The following is an 18,489-nucleotide window of genomic DNA, read 5'->3' on the forward strand; positions in this document are numbered from 1 at the left end:
TAGGTGGGTCGACAACATATTCCTGTCATGTGACGCACATGCCATGTCGTATAGAATATATCAGACGTCTTTTCCTGTGGAGGTATCGGTTGACCTATGACCTTGCGATCAAATGTTTTTGGTTCCCATTGGAGAGGCACGTCCTTTCGTCTACTAATCGCACAGTTTTGCGGTGCGGTTTTACTACACAGACACTAAACTTATTACAGTGAACAGAGACGTCAATGAACGAACGGACAGATCATAACTTTGCGAAAATAAAGAAAGTAAACTTTTCACTCGAGGGAAGACTTGAACCAAAGAGCTCTAGTTTCAAAGCTGCTCACGCTAACCACGAGACCACGGCACTCCTGAGCTCATATTGTCCTTGATGTTTATGTTGCACATGGACTACTCGGTTTCTATATTAGTTCCACACAACATCTTCCTGAATGAGATTTTCACTCTGCAGCGGAGTGAGCGCTGATATGAAACTTCCTGGCAGATTAAAACTGTGTGTCCGACCGAGACTCGAACTCGGGACCTTTGCCTTTCGCGGGCAAGTGCTCTACCAACTGAGCTACCGAAGCACGACTCACGCCCGGTACTCACAGCTTTACTTCTGCCAGTATCCGTCTCCTACCTTCCAAACTTTACAGAAGCTCTTCTGCGAACCTTACAGAACTAGCACTCCTGAAAGAAAGGATACTGCGGAGACATGGCTTAGCCACAGCCTGGGGGATGTTTCCAGAATGAGATTTTCACTCTGCAGCGGAGTGTGGGCTGATATGAAACTTCCTGGCAGATTCAAACTGTGTGCTCGACCGAGACTCGAACTCGGGACCTTTGCCTTTCGCGGGCAAGTGCTCTACCAATTGAGCTACCGAAGCACGACTCACGCCTCGTACTCACAGCTTTACTTCTGCCAGTTTGAATCTGCCAGGAAGTTTCATATCAGCGCTCACTCCGCTACAGAGTGAAAATGTCATTCAGGAAGATGTTGTGTGGAACTAATATAGAAACCGAGTAGTCCATGTGCAACATAAACATCAAGGACAACATGAGCTCAGGAGTGCCGTGGTCTCGTGGTTAGCGTGAGCAGCTTTGAAACTAGAGCTCTTTGGTTCAAGTCTTCCCTCGAGTGAAAAGTTTACTTTCTTTATTTTCGCAAAGTTATGATCTGTCCGTTCGTTCATTGACGTCTCTGTTCACTGTAATAAGTTTAGTGTCTGTGTAGTAAAACCGCACCGCAAAACTGTGCGATTAGTAGACGAAAGGACGTGCCTCTCCAATGGGAACCAAAAACATTTGATCGCAAGGTCATAGGTCAACCGATTCCTCCACAGGAAAACACGTCTGATATATTTTATACGACACTGGTGACGGCGTGTGCGTTACGTGACAGGAATAATCTTGTCGATCCACCTAACTTGCACACTTGGTGAATTGGTAAAAAGATTCTTCTACCTTGCCCGATTTAGGTTTTCTTGTGGATGTGATAATCACTCCCAAAAACGTGATGAAAACATAAGAGTGTGTCACATAAACTGCAACAAATGAATTCAACAGTTTCACAGTCGCACAGTTTTCTCTGTGCTCTGTCAATACATATGTTTTTAACGTTTTCAAATTTTTCCGTGTGTAGACCGTCAAATCCTGCATATGTCAAAGCAAATCTGAAGATGTCCTGGAATTTTAGAGAGCGAAGTTGATTATGTGTGAGTGCCTGAACTTTGATAAGGCAGACGATCATATAAACAGTGATGCTCTGCTTCGCAAAGTCATAGAATCTTTTCACAAAATATTTCACTTGCCGAAAACCAAAGACATCTAACGGATGCACAAGGGATGTACAACCTGGAGGAATGGTAATCACGTCTACTCCCACACTAAAATTGTGTGAAAATAAAAAAAATAAACTTTTCACTCGAAGGAAGACTGGAACCAAGGACCTCTCGTTCCGCAGCTGCTCACGCTAACCACGGGACCACGGCGGTCCTGAGCTTACATTATCCTTCATGTTGCCTGTCTTGCGCATGGACTACTCAGTTTGTATATTTTGCTTATTTTTTTCATAGTTCCACACAACTTCTTCCTGTTTTCTCGATTGATCTGTGTTCAGTTTTTCAAGGCATATCCACTGTGCCAACTTATAACTAAATCTGAGGAGGGGTGCGATGGGGAGGTTCCCTTGTTAGTGTATTCATCTCTTGGTCTCCCTCTACGATTTTTACCCTCCGCGCTGCCCTCCAATACTAAATTGGTAATCCCTTGATACCTCAGAACATGTCCTACGAACCGATCCCTTCTTCTAGTCACATTGTGCCACAAACTCCTCTTCTCTCCAATTGTATTCAATACCTCCTCATTAGTTATGTGATCTACCCATCTAAAGAATGGAAGCTAAATCTAAATATAGATAAATGTAAATTAATGTAGATGAATAGGAATAAGAATCCTGTAATGTCTGAATACTTCGTTAGGAGTGTAGCGCTTGACACAGTCACGTTGATTAAATATTTGGGCGTAACATTGCAGAGCGACATGAAGTGGGACAAGCATGTAATGGCAGTTGTGGTGAAGGCGGATAGTCGTCTTCAGTTCATTGGTAGAATTTTGGGAAGATGTGGTTCATCTGTAAAGTAGACCGCTTATAAAACACTAATACGATCAATTCTTGAGTACTTCTCCAGCGTTTGGGATCCCTGTCAGGTCGGATTGAGGGAGGACATAGAAGCAATTCAAAGGCGGGCTGCTAGATTTGTTACTAGTAGGTTTGATCATCACGCGAGTGTTGCGGAAATGCTTCAGGAACTCGGGTGGGAGTCTCTAGAGGAAAAGAGGGGTTATTTTCGTGAATCGCTACTGAGGAAATTTAGAGGACCAGCATTTGAGGCTGACTGCAGTACAGTTTTACTGCCGCCAACTTACAAAGACAAGATAAGAGAGATTAGGGCTCGTACAGAGCCACAGAGGCAGTCATTTTTCCCTCGTTCTGTTTGGGACTGGAACAGGGAGAGAAGATGCTAGTTGTGGTACGAGGTACCCGCCACCACGCATCGCATGGTGGATTGCGGAGTATGTATGTAGATGTAGGTAGATGTAGATGTAATCTTCAGCATTCTTCTGTAACACCACATTTTGAAAGCTTCTATCCTCTTCTTGCCCAAACCATTTATCGTCCACGTTTCACTTCCATTCATGGCCACACTCCATACAAATACTCTCAGAAACGACTTCCTGACACTTAAGTCTATACTCCATGTTAACAAATTTATCTTCTTCAGAAACGCTTTCCTTGCCATTGACAGTCTACATTTTATATCCTCTCAAATTCGACCATCATCAGTTATTTTACTCCCCAAATAGCAAAACTCATTTACTGCTTGAAGCGTCTCATTTGCTAATCTAATACCCTCAGCATCTCCCGATTTAATTCGACTACATTCCATTATCCTCGTTTTACTTTTGTTGATGTTCATCTTATATCCTCCTTTCAAGACACTGCCCAATCCTTTCAGCTGCTCTTCCAGGTCATTTGCTGTCTCTGACAGAATTACAAAATCATCGGCGAACCTCAAAGTTTTTATTTCTTCTCCGTGGATTTTAATTCCTACTCCGAATTTTTCTTTTGTTTCCTTTACTGCTTGCTCAATATACAGATCTAATAACATCGTGGATAGACTACAACCCTGTCTCACTCCCTTCCCAACCACTGCTTCCCTTTCATGTCCCTCGACTCTTATAACTGCCATCTGGTTTCTGTACAATTTGTAAATAGCCTTTCGCTCCCTGTATTTTACTATTGCCACCTTCAGAATTTGAAAGAGAGTATTCCAGTCAACATTGTAAAAAGCTTTCTCTAAGACTACAAATGCTAGAAACGTAGGTTTGCCTTTCCTTAATCTATTTTCTAAGATAAATCGTTGGGTCAGTATTGCCTCACGTGTTCCACCATTTCTACGGAATCCAAACTGATCTTCCCCGAGGTCGGCTTCTACCAGTTTTTCCTTTCGTCTATATTCTATCGCTTGTGCCTTGTCCCGCGGCTATGCAGGGTCGGCCATGGTTAAACGGATTTGGCATGTTAAGTTTAAGGGGTGGCGGGATGCCCTTCCCGCCGCCACCTAGTACCCCCTAGGACGGAATTAGTGTACCCCAGCTGTCTGTGTCTATTGTAAATCGTGAAATAGTGCAAACGAGTTTCAAATGGCTGCGACACGTGGAACTGAGGCGGAACGTGGGGACCAGCCCGGTATTCACTAACTGGGATGTGGAAAACTCCACTTTTTCCATTCGTCTGTAAAGAAATTATTGAACTATACGAAATAAAATCGTCATAACTTCTGAACGGTTTGCGTTAGGACATTCAAACTGTACCGTTCGCCGCGGGGCACGATGGAAATTGGTATCCATATGCCCACGCGCCGCGTCGCTGTCGGCCATTTGCACTTGCAATTACATTCGTCGATAGGTAAAACTGGCCCATTTGCGGGACTCAGAATCCGCTTTTCGCAATCGAGAAGTCTCTTCAACCTCAACGGGTGATGTAATTTCCACTACGCTATGTTCCAGTCACAAGATGCTAAAATGAACTAAGTGTACAAACTTCAACAAATACACTCCTGGAAATGGAAAAAAGAACACATTGACACCGGTGTGTCAGACACACCATACTTGCTCCGGACACTGCGAGAGGGCTGTACAAGCAATGATCACACGCACGGCACTGCGGACACACCAGGAATCGCGGTGTTGGCCGTCGAATGACGCGCAGCATTTGTGCACTGCCGCCGTCAGTGTCAGCCAGTTTGCCGTGGCATACGGAGCTCCATCGCAGTCTTTAACACTGGTAGCATGCCGCGACAGCGTGGACGTGAACCGTATGTGCAGTTGACGGACTTTGAGCGAGGGCGTATAGTGGGCATGCGGGAGGCCGGGTGGACGTACCGCCGAATTGCTCAACACGTGGGGCGTGAGGTCTCCACAGTACATCGATGTTGTCGCCAGTGGTCGGCGGAAGGTGCACGTGCCCGTCGACCTGGGACCGGACCGCAGCGACGCACGGATGCACGCCAAGACCGTAGAATCCTACGCAGTGCCGTAGGGGACCGCACCGCCACTTCCCAGCAAATTAGGGACACTGTTGCTCCTGGGGTATCGGCGAGGACCATTCGCAACCGTCTCCATGAAGCTTGGCTACGGTCCCGCACACCGTTAGGCCGTCTTCCGCTCACGCCCCAACATCGTGCAGCCCGCCTCCAGTGGTGTCGCGACAGGCGTGAATGGAGGGACGAATGGAGACGTGTCGTCTTCAGCGATGAGAGTCGCTTCTGCCTTGCTGCCAATGATGGTCGTATGCGTGTTTGGCGCCGTGCAGGTGAGCGCCACAATCAGGACTGCATACGACCGAGGCACACAGGGCCAACACCCGGCATCATGGTGTGGGGAGCGATCTCCTACACTGGCCGTACACCTCTGGTGATCGTCGAGGGGACACTGAATAGTGCACGGTACATCCAAACCGTCATCGAACCCATCGTTCTACCATTCCTAGACCGGCAAGGGAACTTGCTGTTCCAACAGGACAATGCACGTCTGCATGTATCCCGTGCCACCCAACGTGCTCTAGAAGGTGTAAGTCAACTACCCTGGCCAGCAAGATCTCCGGATCTGTCCCCCATTGAGCATGTTTGGGACTGGATGAAGCGTCGTCTCACGCGGTCTGCACGTCCAGCACGAACGCTGGTCCAACTGAGGCGCCAGGTGGCAATGGCATGGCAAGCCGTTCCACAGGACTACATCCAGCATCTCTACGATCGTCTCCATTGGAGAATAGCAGCCTGCATTGCAGCGAAAGGTGGATATACACTGTACTAGTGCCGACATTGTGCATGCTCTGTTGCCTGTGTCTATGTGCCTGTGGTTCTGTCAGTGTGATCATGTGATGTATCTGACCCCAGGAATGTGTCAATAAAGTTTCCCCTTCCTGGGACAATGAATTCACGGTGTTCTTATTTCAATTTCCAGGAGTGTATTATCGATACTACGTATAAAAAAGACTGTATCGTGTAAAAATGACGATAATTATTTCATTATTTCTGTATCAATTTAATTTCTGTGTGAATTAAAACTATTATCAGACAACTACATTCACAGACAGCAACAATTATAATCCTTCTTTGTTATCTGTGATAATAGTGGTTCAGTTGTTTTTCCTGTGCTAACCGATGAACTGTTCGGACGTGAGACGTGTGAGGTCTGTAAAGAGAAAACCTGTAACTATATATATTGTTAATTATTATTTGAAAAATAGAGTCGCTATTGTCTACACGTGGATTTGTATTTATTTAAATTGTAATCCAACCTAATTAATGTTTTTAAGTGTTAATTTTCAGATCCGCAATTAGGGCCGCAGCCGTTAGCGCTAGTAACTTACAGCGGAGTTGACTAGTAGCTGGTACAAAAAATATGACGGTATTTATAATTGAAAATGTTTTAAATGCTAATGAATAGAGATAAAAAGCTTGAAGAGTTTTATCTAAATATATTACCTTGATAACATAAATCGAGAATAACAATAGATAAATTGACTATCGTCTGTCTGCCGCCATCTTAGAAAAAATATCTCCGCGGCAGTTTTGAATCGAGAATTTTAACAAACATAAATGTTGTTAGAAATAAATGAATGGAAATAAATGTGCACCGGTAGTCCCGAATCTACTTTAAAAGACAGAATTCAGTTCACAAGGGGAGGGCGCCAATTGTAAAATTCAGATTCGACTCATACTGCGCATTATAAAAGCTCATGGCCAGAGGTGTAATGTGGCAAAGCACCAAGATGCACTTCTCGGCCGTTGTCGAGAAAATCGACAGTTAAAAGAAACCGTTGCGGTGAAATACTCTCAACGATTACTAATTTTGTGCAGCGTCTTGGCGCAGCGGTAAGCGCTCGGGTTCGTAACCCGCACGTCGTCGGATCGAATCTCGCGCCATGCAACTTCTTTTTATTATTTGTTTTTTTGTTTCCCGGAGTTGCAACAATTATGCATATAATAAGTTGTTGGAAGCCGTTTGTCGTGGAAAAATAAAACTTGAAATAAAACACAATAATAAAAATAGTATTCAAGTGGATGCAATTTATTGAAAAGTTCGGTATACAATCGCACATAATTAACAGTTAGTGACCAGAAGTAGCTGGAGTATCGCACCAACCAGAGTGATAGTTATCTTAGATACATGGAAAGCAGAAAACAGCACGACATCGAGCACATCTGATAAACGATGCGTTTTTACAATAACAATTGTTTTTTACATTATCTGTTGGGAAACACACCTGATTGACATTCTGAAAAAAATTGTTCTATCGTTCGTCAGGTTTGATGCATACCACGCGTATCGTATCATATCGGGAAAAATCGGAGAAGACAGTTGGTGGTGGACGATGTGTGTGTGTGTGTGTGTGTGTGGACGATGTGTGTGTGTGTGTGTGTGTGTGTGTGTGTGTGTGTGTGTGTGTGTACATTTGAATTACAAAAAACAAAAAACAAAAAAGTTGCATGGCGCCAGATTCGATCCGGTGACCGGACTACGAACCCGAGCGCTTACCGCTGCGCCACGACGCTGCAGAAAATTAGTAATCTTAGAGAGTATTTCACCGCAACGGTTTCTTTTAACTGTCGATTTTCTCGACAACGGCTGAGAAGTGCATCTTGGTGCTTTGCCACATTACACCTCTGGCCATGACCTTTTATTATGCACAGTATTAATCGAATCTGAATTTCACAATTGGCGGCCTCCCCTTGTCAGATTGAATCCTTAAATACAGTGCCCATAGCACGTTACGTAATATCAACTTCTTATTTGCTGATGTATGAAGCCTAATTATTTCGGACGATTTACATGAAATATTTTAATAGGAGACATACGTCAGTGTTGTGCGCGGGTAGTATTTTGTGACTACATATTCCCTTTGCTAGAGAAAAGTGCGTCCATCTTAAGTAAAACTTGTGTAAAATCTGATAAATGATATGCAATTTTGTGCCACTCACACGACTTTACAGACAACATTTCTACACAACGTCGAGTGGAAATTTATCTAGCAGAGTGACAAATATTAGCCGGGGTAATAATTTTTGAGATCAAACGAATTGTTACGTGGACAATAGGTAATTGCTTTTATATTTTTTTTATCTACCTGAAATATCTTTTATAAGTAATTAAAGTCATGAAATACTATAAACCGGTTCCGCCACAGTGACTGTGTGGTGTCCAATGTCTAGTTACGGAATAGTCGGTGCGATATTCCTCGATGGTATGGTGGATACTGAACGGTACGTGAAGGTTTCGGAAGATGATTTCATCCTCATTACCCTAAGTGACCCTGATTTCGACGAGATGTGGTTCACGCAAGGCGGAGCTCGACCCCACAGAAGCAGGAGAATGTTTGATGTCCTGGAGGAGCACGTTCGGGACCGCATTCTGGCTCTGTGATAGCCAGAGGCCACTGCCAAGGGCCTCCATTGGCCGCCGTATTCTCTGGATCTGAACACATGCCACTCCTTTTTATGGGGCTGTATTAAAGACAAAGTGTACATTAATAACACCAAAACCATTGCTCAGCTGAAAACATCCATTTAGGAGGTCATCAGCAGCATCGATGTTCCGACATTTCAACTGCTCATGCAAAATTTCGCTATTCGTCGGCGCCACATCACCACCAATGATGGCAGGCATATCGAACATGTCATAACCTAAATCCGAATGTCTGTAGTGTCGTTTACACGTCGAATAAAGTGTATGCACGCCGTAGTTTGTAACTAATTTGCGCTTTTTTCATATAGTTCAATAATTGTCACCCTGTAACTACAAACGGCACAGAAAAGAGGTCGAGTTGGTGTAAATAGATAACAGATGATAAAATTGCAAGACACTTTAAACGGCGCAACTTGTATCACGTGGTACAACTGCCAGTTTAGGAAGACAGTTAATCTGACACTGACAATTTCCAGAACTAACCAGTCGAGGATCAACTGTTTGTACCGCATGCAGCAGACATGTTGCAAGTCTTCAGCTTTGCGACGTGTTTTACAGGTCTTTAACGGCGATTTTGCTCTTGTCTCGGAGGAGACGATTCTTTCGTCACCTGCAGAACTGTCTCGCCCTTATTGTTCATCCACATCTGAGTAAAAACTACTTGTGTTGCTTAACAGAGACTATAATTGTTTTTCACAACTTTTACATGTAAATATCACGATGGATTTAAGTTTAATAACGTCGCTACCATTCTGTATGTAACAACGTGATGCTTACTGAAAACGGGACAACTTTGCTTATCTATAATTTCCTAATTTTCTCAATTTTTTTTCTTACGTTTTTTCACGTGGTGTGTTTTTAGTTTGTTTTACTTTTTTTCAAAGGCCGCAGGTTATGACAATATTACTCTGAAACTTTCTGTGCCTTGCAGTGGTTAATAAGGAAAGGATCAGTGAAAAAGCACCTAGAAGATACAATATTCCGCTCAGAACCATTTAAATAATATGCCTCCATTCAAAGACAATCTCCACTCAGCACTAATGAGGAAGAAGTGAGCTTCATATAAGCACTTTTCGGCTAGGTATAGACGAAGAGTTAAAGCTTTCATAACTTTAATTCGACTTGAAATAAGCGACACTCGGAGGAGTTTTTACTTGCCAGACGTGACTGATGTACCTTTACTCAATTTGTAAGACATTATGTATACTACTACTAGTACTATTACTATTACTAGTAATATTGTAATATAATATAGTAACATATAATCCACCCCCTCCCTACAATGGAAGTTGGGTAAGTTTGCCTTTAGTGATGAAAGTTTCACTACCAGTACCGTATTTTAAGTTAGGAGAGTATGAATTTAAAGTTGCCTATTTTAATTATCTGAATAGTTATATGTAGGCCTATGTATCTTTCCACCAGAGTTTCCGAAGTACCGTATACTGATCTCTCGTCTCATACGTTTTGGTGGTTGTTGTGGCCACTATCCATTTATTTTAACACAGTTAACCATTTCGGAGATAACCTCGATATTGTTGTTTTTAATCTTTTTATTGTATAAATCTTTTCTTAATTGGCATTTGTTTCACCAATTGTCAAACTAGAGATCATTTATGACTGTTTCACAGCTTACTAGGTTTTGGAAGAAAGAAACAAACTCGTCCCTTTTCGCGGTACATAAAGAATAACATAAAATTTTGAAAGTAACTCAAACGTAACTAGTTCAGATTTGCATCTAGAAGAGATTTTCACGTTCCCTTCCTAAGAGGAAACGAAAGTAACATATTTCGGATATGTTTCAAGCAAAAGTAATATGGCCGCTACAGTTTCAATATCAGATTGTTTGCAGACGATGATGTTATCGATAGGAAAGTATCACTGGATGATCGCAAGAAAATGCAGAACACTTGAAAGTCCCTGTAAGCAATCAGACATGTTTGACAACACCGCTCTTACCTAGCCATGCGTTTGCCAAGCAAGCACGTACATGTTCAAGCAATGTTTGTCAGTTTAACCTCACTTTGAGTCAGACGCTATTCGTGTTCGTGTGTATTTTGAGCATAGTGAGTACGGCCACAAATGCAGACAGAGCAGTTCTGGTATTGACTTGACACTGTGTTTGAAGAGGAATGGCTTAAAAGGAGAGATTTAGCCATGAAAATACGCTAAAGGAAAAATTATTCTCAGAACCCGATGATTACATCAGCTTCCGCCGAATGGACAATGAAACTTCTTAACACATATTGACTTCTTCCTAAAAGAGCAAACTTGCCTGTCAAGTTCGCCGTTGTCTAACCACGGATGTGTCAAACAAGTCCGTTAGCGTACTACGAAAGCTTGTCAATTTCACCTTCTTTTTGACATACACTTTTCGTTCAAATGGCTCTGAGCACTATCGGACTTAACTGCTGAGGTCAGCAGTCCCCTAGAACTTAGAACTACTTAAACCTAACTAACCTAAGGACGTCACACATATCCATGCCCGAGGCAGGATTCGAACCTGCGACCGTAGCGGAATAGCTACAAATGCAGATAAAACATTTCTAACATTGCCTCTGGGACTGTATTTAAAGAAGAAGAAAAAATATGCAACTGGAAATCTGTTATTGGAAATGTTTCACTCAGAATCTGATGATTACATCAACTTTCTGCTGGCGGACAGTGAAACGTTTAATAACTGGTATAGCGTTACTTCACCCTCACCGTAAAAAAGAAGGCACTAGTACGCGAAAATTTATTCTCTTCTACTTGCTCATCTAATACCGCAACGTGGGAACATATAGCCCACATCGTCCATGGGAGAACTGGAGAACTTCGATTTCTTTTATTTCAATCCACTCCACCTGTATGTCACTCTATGCGCAAAATACTGATTTTGTTCAAAACCTCTTCGTGGGTAATATATGGCCGTGAAGGACGTTGTGCTTCTACCATTCTGGTAACTGTCAGTGCTATTTTGTTTTTATACTCGCTCGTAGTTTTCATACCAGTGGAATCCCGTGGAATACCTAGCAACACAGTGAGACAAATCGCAAGAAAATCATCTTTCACTAAACATATGCGGCGAAAAGTGAACACAAACAACGTCCGCCAACTTTTCAAACTTTCTGTCCGTCAAAAGTTCTCTCAAACACGTCAATCCACAAATACACAAACTGCTCCGCACATGGACAAATATTTGGCAAGCATAGTTGAGTTTGGCAAAATGTTTTATCGTTCATGTGGGCCTCTACAATTTAGATTGTATTTTCGTTTACAATGTACGGCGCCCCTTAACCTCTTCAATCCTGCGTTGCGATTATAAGAACTAAATATCTACACAGGCAGTCAGTGTAATTTTTTTGGTGCAAATAACATAATAAAAGAATAACGGTAGTCAAAAAACTGTTGTGGTGCACCAAAATTTTTAGGTTTACTATGGTATCACAACATTTTACTGCTGTCAAGTTATCATTGCACCTGACAAGTTGATCAAAACTGGCCCTCTTTAGTCATTTCAAGAACTCCATGATTATTGAATGTTTAGTACTTTTGCAAGCGGCTGACCACAAACTAAAACCTACAGACAAATGTAAATTTGTAACCCCACTTTCATCCTTAACTAATGTGAATAAGGCTCACCTGTAATAAAAACTATTATTCAGAGAAAATAGAATTCACTTTAGAAGATACCTGAACTTTTGCAACTGTCACAAAATCTAATACTGAATACGTGAAAAATTAAGAAAACAATCCCACTACAATATAGCTCTTTGCCAAATGTAGTGCTAGTGCTGCACAGAGAAAAATCTATACATACCGAACTGTTGTCATTAACAGTTCGCTTATTAGATAGTGTAGTGTGCATTAGTATCTTACAACGTATTCTAAAGACATTGTATCTACAGAAAACATGTAGAAATTACCTCCATTTCCATGCGAAACAACATACCAATACCAGCAATAGCTTTGTTCAAGTTAGTGTTCACAAGCTTACAATAATTATCGTACATTTTTGATAATTTCATGCTGCATAGGATGTACGAAAGCACATTACTATCGTAAGAAGATGTACGATAATTTCAGACGTAATAAAAAAATTGAAACTATATTGTGCTCTTACGCTGATAGACAACAGTGAAATAACAAAGAAGGATTTTTTTCTCATAACCCTACCGGTTTAATACTTGCATTAGTAAACTTGTCGCTTCAATCATTTCAGTGGGTGTGAATGTCTACCTAGCAGTGGGCGAGAATATAATGACCTCGTTGGGTATCAATAATTTGATTGTTGATGCTCGCACTTTACAGATTCCGCGTGTTTTCTATCGGAGTTGCGTTAAACGTGTATGGAGCGTGTGATATCAACTGGTTGGTGACACTGAATTTTACCGTATTCATTAAAGGAAGCGATATTCTGAGGCAACAACTTTGCGACTGGACGAGTGACTGCTTTTGCACTGCTAAGTAAATGACTTGCAATGAAGGCCTAACGGTACCGGCCGTCCGCCACATCATCCTCAGACCTTAGGCGACACCAGATGCGGAAATGGAGTAGCATGTGGTCAGCACATCGCTCTCCCAGCCGTTGTCAGTTTTCGTGATCGGAGCCCCTATTTCTCAATTGGCCTCACAAGGGCTGAGTGCAGCCCGCTTGCCAACAGCACTCAGCAGACCCAGACGGTGACTCATTGCTCAACTTCGGCTATGTAACTATATCTCTGAATTGCTGCGAATTATACACTACTGGCCATTAAAATTGCTACACCAACAAGAAATGTAGATGATACACTGGTATTCATTGGACAAATATATTGTACTAGAACTGACAGGAGCATAGATCCTGAGAAATCAGTACCCAGAACAACCACCTCTGGCCGTAATAACGGCCTTCATACGCCTGGGCATTGAGTCAAACAGAGCTTGGATGGCGTGTACAGGTACAGCTACCCGTGCAGCTTCAACACGATACCACAGTTCATCAAGAGTAGTGACTGGCGTATTGTGATGAGCCAGTTGCTCGGCAACCATTGACCAGACGTTTTAAATTGGTGAGAGATCTTGAGAATGTGCTGGCCAGGGCATTAGTCGAACATTTTCTGTATCCAGAAAAGCCCGTACAGGACCTGCAACATGTGGTCGTGCATTATCCTGCTGAAATGTAGGGTTTCGTAGGGATCGAATGAAGGGTAGAGCCCGGGTCGAAACACATCTAAAATGTTACGTCCACTGTTCAAAGTGCCGTCAATGCAAACAAGAGGTGACCGAGACGGGTAACCAATGACACCCATACCACCATGCCGGGTGATACGCCAGTATGGCGATGACGAGTACACGCTTCCATTGTGCATTGACTGCGGTGTCGCCAAATACGGATGCGACCATCGTGATGCTGTAAACAGAACCTGGATTCATCCGAAAAAATGACGTTTTGCCATTCGACCACCCAGGTTCGTCGTTCAGTACACGATCGCAGGCACTCCTGTCTGTGATGCAGCGTCAAGGGTAACCGCAGCCATGGCCTCCGAGCTGATAGTCCGTGCTGCTGCAAACGTCGTCGAATTGTTCGTGCAGATGTTTTTTGTCTTGCAAACGCCCCCATCTGTTGACTCGGATTGAGACGTGGCTGCAGCCATGCGCATAAGATGCCTGTAATAGCGACTGCTAGTGATACGAGGCCGTTGGGATCGAGCACGGCGTTCCGTATTACCCTCCTGAACCCACCGACTCCATATTCTGCTAACAGTCATTGGATCTCGACCAACGCGAGCAGCAATGTCGCGATACGATAAACCGCAATCGCCATAGGCTACAATCCGACCTTTATAAAAGTCGGAATCGTGATGGTAAGCATTTCTCCTCCTTACACGAGGCATCACAACAACGTTTCACCAGGCAACGCCGGTCAACTGCTGTTTGTGTATGAGAAATCGGTTGGAAACTTTCCTCGTGTCAGCACATTGTAGGTGTCGGCACCGGCGCCAACCTTGTGTGAATGCTAATCATAGGCATACCACAGCATCTTCTTCGTGTCGGTTAAATTTCGCGTCTGTTGCACGTCATCTTCGTGGTGTAGCAATTTTAATGGCCAGTAGTATACAGGGTACGATTTTTTTGTGGAAAGAAACATGAATCCTTCATATGAAGATAGTGGTTGTCAGCGAACTGAATCACACCCGAGAAAATTCCTCAAAATCAGCAATAAACAGATCAACAAATATGGGGGCAATAAAGAAGCGAATTTTCCTTACGTCAAAAACCTGAAGCCGACGTCCACCATCTTGACTGGCCCAAAATTTTAGATTCACCGCATTTGTACCTCCACGGTTCACCGCGATGATACATTGGCCGTGATGTCACTCTGACAATTAGTCCCCAACCTCGACCGTTGACGATATCTGTCGACTTCTATGGTCGTATCCCAACGACCATCTGGTGCTGTTGATTGCGTGGAGATGTAGTTGTTTCTTCAAAAATGCCAGTTTGGACCGTTTATGGGTGTACCAATCGATCCAATCGTAATCTAAAATTTAGAGGAAACAGGTCTCATTCGCAAATGGAGCCGTTAAGGAATATTTCCTCTTGTGTACATAAATTATGGCTGTGCTCTTCCCTCTTATTCTTGCCTGTCTTTTTCATTCCCTTCCAAACTGCAAAAGCTCCGACATTCGTGCCACTCTGTATAAACGGGCTCGTCCCCGGACAACACACGGCTACTTGACCGCGCTGATTGTTGGTGCAGCCTGTCATGCCCTACATTCGTCCAGCCGATAATTTTACATTGTTCACATTTCCTCTCTCTTAAAAAAATATTCTGGCTAGAACAGCCGAAGACGGCGGCCACGTGTGTGTAAGTTTTGTAAGGTGGTATGAATGCGTGTGTGTGTGTGCTTTGTTCCCTTTCTGAATAAGGCCTTGGCTGAAAACTTTACACGGACATTCCTTTCGTCGTGCCTGCCTGCTGCTCGCCGTGTGAGCAGCAGTTTATCCAATTCACTCTGTAGTTTTTCCCCCATGAAGTTTGTTGTAAGTGATCTGCTACACTTCACCAGTAAAAAAGATACACAACGACAATACCAGAAAAAGAAAATGATGGTAGTATCTGATAACGTCATTGGAGGGGGTATAGGGGAGGCTCAGCATCTCTGGGACCTCAGTCTCGCTCAGTCAGCCAGCAGCAGTAGCAGCAACAAAAGCAGAAGAAGAAGGAGAATCTTGTAGTCTCAACAACAGTCACGATTCAGCACAGCCCTACAGAACCGGAAGAAGTCGAAAAGTATCCCATATCACGTCTTTCCGTGTGGTTAGCATTATCATCATTATTAGTTGTTTTTGCATCTTGGACACTTCCTCCTCTTTGTTCAGCACTAGTCCTCAACACATCCAAGCCTGCAGGGTTAAGCACCAACATGCCGACCTCTGCTGCCCACGGATCTGTAACAACCTCGGCTGCCATCTTGTAGGGACCTACAATGACCTTTGGGCCTGTGGCAGCATGTCTGAACCTGTAGTGACCATGTGGGATCCTGTAGCGCACATAGCCTTCTTGCTGCAGCAGAACAAAAAGCTGTTATTGTCCATCCCACTCATCGATTTCTGTGATGAGAACACACGGTCTTCTCCCAACACATCGAATGCTGGTGGTGATCCTAAACAACAAGATGGGGAACAGTACTGGTTACCAACTTACGACCCATCTCAGCAGAACATCCCCGTGCTAGTGCAGGCACAGAATGAGGATGCAGTGTACCAATGTTTTTTAGTTCTAGACACTTTAACTCCCAGTGGAACAAAACATGTAAACGTTGGTATAGAAGAACATCATGACTGGGGCTTGCTTGTGAGAATAGAAATTGAAAATGCATCGAAGGGTGTTAAAGTGCCAATTTCTGAGTTCTACTGGAACGAAATATTTCGTGCAGAGCGCTTCATCAATCAGCAGATGACTACAGAGTACTATCCAACTCGTACGCCCCCCCCCCCCCCCTCAGACATTCGCCTTACTAGTGTGACATTATTACAACAGTGTTTGATGACGGTGCGCTATACGTGAAATTGGGTGACAAGTGTGTTTATCTATGGTACACCTCAGTTATGAACCTATAAAATCTGGATTGTAATTCTGTCAGAGACAGCAAAGGACTTGGAAGAGAAGTTGAACAGGATGGACAGCGTCTTGAAAGGAGGATATAAGATGAACATCGACAAAAGCAAAACGAGGATAATGGATTTTAGTCGAATTAAGTCGTGTGATACTGCGGGAATTAGATTGGGAAATGAGTCACTTAAAGTAGTAAATGAGTTTTGCTATTTGGGGAGCAAAATAACTGATGATGGTCGAAGTATAGAGGCTATAAAATGTAGACTGGCAATGGCAAGGAAAGCGTTTCTGAAGAAGAGAAATTTGTTAACCTCGAGTATAGATTTAAGTGTCAGGAAGTCGTTTGTGAAAGTATATTATGGAGTGTAGCCTTGTATGGAAGTGAAACATGAAGGATAAACAGTTTGGACAAGAAGAGAATAGAAGCTTTCGAAATGTGGTGCTACAGAAGAATGCTGAAGATTAGATGGGTAAATCACATAACTAATAAGGAGGTATTGAATGGAATAGGGGAGAAGAGGAGTTCGTGGCACAACTTGACTAGAAGAAGGGATCGGTTGGCAGGGCATGTTCTGAGGCATCAAGGGATCACCAATTTAGTGTTGGAGGGCAGCGTGGAGGGTAAAAATCGTAGAGGGAGACCAAGAGATGAATACACTAAGCAGATTCAGAAGAATGTAGGTTGCAGTACGTACTGGAAGATGAAGCAACTTACACAGGATAGAGTAGTATGGAGAGCTGCATCAAACCAGTCTCAGGACTGAAGACGACAACAACAACAACAATCTGGATATTGCGCTACGCCTTGCATTTGAGAGATTGAATCTTTGGTTGCCGAGCATAGATTCTGCAGACAATGATGTTGTAAACTTCCTACTTGCACATAGTGTACATGTAGATATTTGGTGCAGTACCATTGTTATCACATGGACGCTGAACCAAAAGAGGAACAGATTAAATGTGCATGTGAAAAACCTGAATACCGTGAGGTATCCATTGGCGTGAGGAAGATTCGCGCGGAGTTCATTGCATATCAAAAAGCTTTGGTAAATACTGTATAGATGGGAAGAACAATATGAAGAAAGAGTCTGATGATTTTTTTAAATACTGCATCCGATTTATGATATTTAAATAAATATTGTATAATCTCAAACTGTGTTTGCGTTTTATTTTATACATCTCTCATTATAGTCCAAGTATTATGCTTATTAATATCATTATTTTCAGTGATACACCTATAATGATCCAGGAGCAAACAATTATCCCAAAATCGCCTCACCATTTATTGACAAAATGATCAGTTTACTCTTCATGGGTAAAATATATATAGTTGATTTCTCTATGTAGTCAACATAGCTCAGTCGGTTAAGTGATGGAGCTATAGTGGCTACACATACTATTACCGTCCCTTCAAGTGTATCTTTCTGTATATGCCAAATACTTGTCAGTACCTGGCGTAGTTAGTATCATGACAGAGTGGGTGAAACATCCTCATCACATGGACTTCGTTGTCGGTGACTGGTCGTGTGAAGATGCAAATGAAGATCTGAAGAAGATGAAGAACGAAATTCTCCTTCCTGTTAATATGCCAGCAATTATTGTAGGTCTATACAGTTGTGGCAAGACTAATGACCTCATGAAACTGCTAACGCATGTAGATGGAGTCCGATTTGAACATGTTTGTGAATTCTCAAAAACACTGTTTGAGCCCAAGTATCAGCTATTACATGAGATATTGCGCGGTGTAGATGGTGTTATATACACGACGTTCAGTGAAAGCGGTGATTTCCCCCCCACCTGAGAAAGCAAAGCCAAACACTGTCTTCATATTTGACGATGTTGCTGTGGAAAACCAAGACCAAATTCGAAAATATTTCCGTTTCGTTCGTCATATG

At 42.9% G+C, this 18,489-nt stretch overlaps 1 protein-coding gene and 1 non-coding gene across 2 annotated transcripts in view; both read right to left on the reverse strand.

The window, feature by feature from the left end:
* LOC126266661 (uncharacterized) overlaps window positions 1-18,489 on the reverse strand; it is a 272,935-nt gene that overhangs the window by 213,914 nt on the left and 40,532 nt on the right. The window lies entirely within an intron of this gene.
* Window positions 495-569, reverse strand: Trnas-cga (transfer RNA serine (anticodon CGA)). Its single transcript has one exon. It is a non-coding gene; the product is annotated as a tRNA-Ser (tRNA).

The sequence above is a fragment of the Schistocerca gregaria genome, chromosome 4 (assembly GCF_023897955.1).
Source record: "Schistocerca gregaria isolate iqSchGreg1 chromosome 4, iqSchGreg1.2, whole genome shotgun sequence".
Taxonomy (NCBI): Eukaryota; Metazoa; Arthropoda; class Insecta; order Orthoptera; family Acrididae; genus Schistocerca; species Schistocerca gregaria.